The sequence below is a fragment of the Oncorhynchus mykiss genome, chromosome 15 (genome assembly GCF_013265735.2).
Source record: "Oncorhynchus mykiss isolate Arlee chromosome 15, USDA_OmykA_1.1, whole genome shotgun sequence".
Lineage (NCBI taxonomy): Eukaryota > Metazoa > Chordata > Actinopteri > Salmoniformes > Salmonidae > Oncorhynchus > Oncorhynchus mykiss.
Window position 1 is genome coordinate 20,583,456 of NC_048579.1, and position 7,139 is coordinate 20,590,594.

Below are 7,139 nucleotides of genomic sequence, written 5' to 3' on the forward strand. Positions count from 1 at the left end.
TCCCACAAAATACCCTTTGATGTGCCACCACTACTGCCTTGTGAACAAACAGCTCCGCTCAGGTAAGAAAAGCAGGAAGATCAAGAGAGTCACTGTGTCCTCCCTAAAAAAAAATAGACCTAGTCCTCAAAGCTAGCAGGCTCACCAAGACCCTAATAACTATCTGGTTTCCCTCATGTGTCTGTTTTAATATTTCAGTATACTGTAACTGGATATGGTATTAAAGGTTGTGCCAATACATATCCGTAGTAGTCAGCTAATTAAAATAGTTTCAGGAGAAACACGAGTCATTTTAGTTTGTAAATCATTTAAAGCAACAACATTGCATATTTACCATCAAAGAGTTGGCCCTATTTTATTTGTAATTCATTCTTTGAAAATCAAGGGGCATGTTTCGTTAGAATCAGTCTTACAGATTCCACCTAACCATCTCTGTATGCTTCAGTGATGTGGCTGGCTTATTGGCTGACATTTTAGAATCTCCATCAGCAGGCTTGGCATAGAGTAGATGAGTGGGGAAAATGTTTTCAAAGTCTTTAGCTTTGTCCTTCATGATCTGCCTTGCTGGCACTCGTCCTCTGTAGCTTGGTGGGAAATTATCATATTTGCCAGCTCTGTAGGGGGCGGGATCGTGCTCTGTTAGTGGTCTAATGGAAGTGGAGATATTACAAGCTGACATTTAGGCAGGAAAGCAACACAGGGCAATTAGTAATTCGGTATTTCATAAAAGCTGGCAGCTTCTCAGCGTTGACAAAGTGACAGACCCTCCTCAAGGGTCTAGTGGCTCCAAGCTACAATGGAACACTCACAGTACTGCTCATTTCGGTTCATCTCAGAGTGGCATGTCTTGCACAAATGTCTGCCACCCTCTATTTCCTGCAAAATACAAATGGATTGAAGAGATATGTTGCAGATTCTTTAGAACATGATGCACATTTTTGATGGTGTTTTTTTTAAAACTGCACCAGAATAATTGTTCTTTAACGTATCCTTGCCAAAATATTTGATACATTTTTGATGTGATAGTCCTGTGACTTCACACAATGTAACAAGCCTGAATATCATTCACTGTAGGTTGAGTGGTTGGTATTATGATGTTACGCCTTAGACCTCTGTTATAAACCGTTGGGTTGCAGTAGCCTATACTTCATTCCATGTTGCTGAGGGAGGGGGCAGTAGTAGTTCTTCCATCTCTCTGAAAGGTCATTATGGGATAGCAAACCCCAGTTGACCCACGGCAAACTACACCATTTGTCTTTATAGCACCATGAGAACTGTAACAAAGGAGGCTAAACCCCCAGTTTGAAATGCAACGTTTTATTCATCTATCAAACGTTGCATATTTCGACTTTGGTGTCCCTGTGCACTTCGTGTGAACAGATCCTATTTATCATAAGATCATATGGAGAGAGATTGTAAGCTCACAAAAGTAGTATTGTGTAATATACACCAATACCACCTTTAATCCAAATATAGGACCACCACTGGTAAGAAACAACCTCCCAGAGGTTTTCAAACCAACACATTCCTCTGAGTAACCACTCAATTAATGGACACATAGCACTAGGAGTACAGGGCTCTCTGTCTTTGTTATTGCCTCTCTTTTTTCCTCCTTTCTCTCTCATACACTCACCTCCTCTCTTATCGTCGCCGGTTTACCTGGGTTCAGTGACCTCTGCGCCGTTCTGCTGGCCCCTTCTAATAAATAATGGGAGGTGTCTGAAGCTCATCACAACAGCAAATAGGGTGGTATGTAATATATTGTCCTCTTCAAATTGCCACAGCGGGGTGGTCTGGCAGCCTATTCATTACGGCTCTTGGTTCAGGCCAGGGGGGGCAGCCATTTTTGTCCTTGGGCCTGGGTGGGTGAGAGAGGCTGAATGGAGTGTGGGTGTACTGGAATGCTGGCCTACCCAACCTGGTTTCAGAGCATTTTGTATAATTCTGTACGCAAATCCGAGACACTCCATTTAGTGTGCTATGTCATGTTTTGTAAGGAATGTATTAATTGGTTGTCCATCACTGATTTCGTACAATATGTAACAAATTTGCAGAATGTACTATATGTTACGAATTTGCCAAATTTATATGATAGATTAGTCGGTGGATGGCTTGGTTATGATCTCTGGAGACTGTAGAGGAAAATGTTAAGTTATTAAATGGAATGATAAGGAAGCATATAGTAAATGAGACTTAGTACTTCATTTAGGTTGCCATTTGTACTGTGTAGGGAAAGAAAAGTCAACGCAGATTCTTTCAACAGAAGTGTCCTATCATGTTGAGGTGTGGTAAAACCTGGATCATGTTCATTAGGGTACACCGTAGAAAAAGGTTTTGCAGTAGAAAACAGACAAGCATTTCTTATAGGGCAAGTTAATGTTTGGTACTGAACACATTCCCGACTTTTGGACTTCCTCCAACATAGACCCAGTACTCTTCCCCACAGCAGCACCTCCCATCCAAACTGATTACCACCTTCCTGCCTACACATGGAACACTCCTAATATGAAGGCCATCTGTTTAGCAGGGACATATTTTCGCAGCCCCGAGGCAGATGTTTAGCAGGGACATATTCTCGCAGCCCCGAGGCAGATGTTTAGTGTCCTTGCTGTAATTCCTGTAAGGATACAAAATGTATCAGTGATTGCAGTCATAACTAGCAAGGTGGCTGGTAAAGTGAGCTGGAGAAATGGGATGATCCAATTGTGCCGTCGTCGGTGCCTTGACAATAAAAAATAATGTCCCTGGCTTGGATGGCAGCCCTACTGTATGTTGTTAGGATTTGACTGTGCTGTCTGTGATTATAAAGTAGTTTTAAAGTAGTGGTGAAAGCCTTGGCAAGGAAAGTAGGAATTCCTTTAAACAGCTGTCCCCTATTTACCCCACTGTTTCTATAAATGGTGTCTAGTCTAGTGAATCTAGAATGGTAAGCATGCATGAGCTTGTGTGTTATATATTTGAAAGCATTTATTATCATATACGTGGTGGGCTTAGAACAGATAAATGTATGTGGACTGCAACAAATGTGTGTGTTGGACTGTAACGGGGGGATCCCGGTTGCCATGACTACCCCATGTATATTATTCAGATCATGATGTGTCAAAGTTATGTAAACTGCCCATCCTCGCATGAAAGTATGTATGAGTGTGTATTGGTGTGTGTATGCTTGCACGCATGTATGTGTGTGTGTGTTACAATAATGCATGTGATGAATCTTCCTTCCAGATTTGCCCTGTCAGCAGCCAGCAACAACAAGGGAGAAATGAGGTCCACGCACTTCATTCCAGTTAGGGACTTAACAGCTTGAGCGGGCCCAAATATTCTGCAGTCACTCATGAAGAGAAATTCTTAATAATAAATATCAAGCTAATAATGAATGGGCTGGTGGCTGCAGTTGTCTTGGGGGCATAATATCTCATTTCCTCCCAATGTTTCATATCCTTACTCCTGCATGTCGCAACAGTCCATCATTACACCCCGATGCAGGTTTCTATCACCTTTTATTTATTTTTCAAATCAATATATAAATCAGTGCCAAGCCCTGTTACAGATGAGTTCCAATAAATTACAAAAAGGCGGACAAATACAGAATGTTAACCACCGCTCCTCTCTCTCTTTTGCATAATGCTGCACTGTCAGGCAATAGGCAACCCCCTGGGTACCAGTACAGTTCTCAGTGTGTTTGGAAAATCTCTCGCCAAGCCACATATTTAATTATATACTACTTAAATAAATCACACTGACTCTTTTAGCAGCCAGAGAGACAAAATGTGTTTTTGTTGAATACCTACCTATATACCGTAAATCGGCCTACAATAGGAACCTATAGACAGACCTGTGCTTTGGCTGATATATAGGGACTAGGTTCTTCAGGAGCAGGTTTCTGTCTGGTCTGCATATGGTGGACTTTTCATTGCTGGAGCTCAGTGGAATGGAAGAATAGGAGGTCAAAGGAGGGAAATGGAGCATGGAGGTTTAACGACGTTGTAAAAACAGTGCTGACATGTTGGGGGGGGGGGGGCAGCCGGCCCCAGAACAGACCTCTCGTATGAGGGGAGCGCTGTGTTGGCCTGGTACCTGGGCACCTCCATCAGCAGGGAATATGCTGCCATCAGGGCCTATCACGTCAGAGGCCCACCTTGGCCCTGACACTCCATGACATGCATATGTGGCGAGGCAACGCGAAGGAACGCGCGGGTACACAACAGCCGGCTTGAGGGAAATTCCCACTGACAATGGTCAGGAGCAGGAACCCCTCAACCGCAAGGTAGAGGGATAAGAGAAAGGGAAGGGAAATCAAAATGTAGAAACATCTCTGGTGGTGGTGGAGAGGATGGGGGAGGAGAGGATGAGCGTGTGGCTGTCACGCGAAGGAGGAGTACTGATGGTAAACAACAGGAAAATGAGTACACAGCTGGTGTCTGCAGTGCACACTCCTTCCTGGGTGGAGAGATTTGCCTTGACACTGAATCGAAACAGGCAAGAAACCAAGCAAGGTCTTTAATTAATCTCTATGGAAGGCAGCTATAGTTCCAACTGTAACACAATGATGTTGATTTAGAGACTAAACAACTAAATTATACTCTGAAATCTATTTCCTCTTGCTCTATAACCCATTTTTCACATATTTTCCGAGTTTATGCTTTAAAAGAATATGATTGTACAATGGGTCACTACACTACATGATCAAAAGTATGTGGACATGTGCTCGTCGAACATCTCATTCCAAAATCATGGGCATTAATATGGAGTTTGTCCCCCCTTTGCTGCTACAATAGGCACTTGTGGGAGGCTTTCCACTAGATGTTGGAACATTGCTGCGGGGACTTGTTTCTGTTCAGCCACAAGAGCAGTGAGGTCGGTCACTGATGTTGGGCGATTAGGCCTGATGTTGGGCGTTCCAATTCATCCCAAAGGTGTTCAATGGGGTTGATGTCAGGGCTCTGTGCAGACCAGTCAAGTTCTTCCACACCAATCTCGACAAACCATTTCTGTATGCCACAAAGTTGGAAGCACAGAATCGTCTAGAATGTCATCGTATGCTGTAGCGTTAAGATTTCCCTTCACTGGAACTACGGGGCCTAGCCCGAACCATGAAAAACAGCCCCAGACCATTATTCCTCCTCCACCACTTTACAGTTGGCACTATGCATTCAGGCAGGTAGTTTTCTCATGGCATTAACCAAACCCAGATTCAGACGTCAGACTGCCAGATGGTGAAGCGTGATTCATCACTCCAGAGAACGCGTTTCCACTGCTCCAGAGTCCAATGGCAGCGAACTTTACACCACTCCAGCGACGCTTGGCATTGCGCATGGTTAGCTTAGGCTTGTGTGTGGATGCTCGGCCATGGAAACCCATTTCATGAAGCTCCCGACAAACAGTTCTTGTGCTGACGTTGCTTCGAGAGGCAGTTTGGAAATCGGTAGTAAGTGTTGCAACCGAGGACAGATGATTTTTAAGTGCTATGTGCATCAGCACTCGGCGGTCGCGTTCTGTGAGCTTGTATGGCCTCCCACTTCGTGCCCAGTTGACCGGAGCAGCTCTAGCAGGGTGAACTGTGATGAACTGACTTGTTGGAAAGGTGGTATCTTATGACGGTGCCACATTGAAAGTCACTGAGCTCTTCAGTAAGACCATTCTCCTGCCAATGTTTGTCTATGGAGATTGCATGCCGGTGTGCTTGATATTTTTTTTTTTACACCTGTCAGCAACGGATGTGGCTAAAATAGCCAAATCCACTAATTTGAAGCGGTGTCCACATACTTTTGTATATATAGTGTATATTGATGATGACAAAAGTAATGTGTGTTTAAGCATTACGACAAGATACTACTCACCATGACTGTTTATGAGCAATCACAATTTTTTTTATGCAACCGAAAAGGGAAGTAATTTAAAAACACAAATAGCTGAGCAGAAGGCTGTTGTTCTAATAAAAAATAATCCAGTTGTCGGCAGGGGCGAACGCAAAGCAATTTAACGCTTCAGTGGTGGTTGCCTATTAATTTGTGTAGAAGGAGAGGGGGATGCTGGGAGCACAGATTTGAGGGACAACATGGCTGTAGTGCCTGTGTTATGTATCGCTTCGGAAGCAAGCAAGCAGCACAGACACAGTCGCTTTTTTTATTTTTTATTATGGGGCCCCGTTTCCCACCACAATGTCAGCGGTTGCATGCCAGAGAGGAGGTATATTATGGTGAATTAATTAAGCAGTTCAGAGATAGGAGCCCATATGTGCGTATGTCCTTGGGGTGTAACATCAATAATGGTAGCCCCAAGGCAGGTTTATTAGAAGACGTACTTCTTCTCCTATGCATTCATTTGAAAATCAGTGTTTTCAGTAATTAGGTACAAAATACGTGACCCTCCTCCCTCCCATACAGAGCTACATATCTGTCAACGCAGGAAGGCGTGGCCCCATCACTGGTTTCTCTGGATCCCATCCAACACCACTAAATCCAGTGGTATTTGGAAGCGGACCAACGGCAATCCCAGGTGCCGCCCGTGATGATGATGCACGCATGGCTGGGTTGCCTGTAGCTACGGGAGGCGGCGGGACCACTGCTCCAGGTCGTTTAGGGACAGGGCTCATAAGGAATCTTTCTGGTGGGGGTCTGTGACAGTAGCTGTGTTGGTACCGTAAGCCAGTTCCCCTAAGAGGACATGGTCTGGAAGATGGCCGTCCAACGCTCCACCCACACCATTAAGCCTAACGCCCACGCACCACCTCAATCTGCCATGAAGCTCGTCACTGTCAAGGATCCCTTTTGCACTTTGAGTAGTACAGGGTTGTAACGGGGGATGTTATGTATTATATTCATTTTATGGTTCCCTTTGTTTTGCAGTCGGCTATTTACCTCGTATTTGCATCAAAATTATACGGTGAAATGATATGATAATGACCTAATAATCTCCCTCTGCTTTCTTGGTGATTCATTTGAAGCAGTAGCTACAGCAGTTGTGGTGCACTGAATTGCCAGGGAGTAGCCGTTGTAACCGCAAAATAGATGAGTAAATATTAGGTGAATACCATGGGAAATAGGAGTAAAATAAAGTGTAACCTATTTTACAGTGAAATATCATAATCACATGTTGTCACTTTCCCTGTGCATTGTTAGTGGATTTGGTTGAACTTG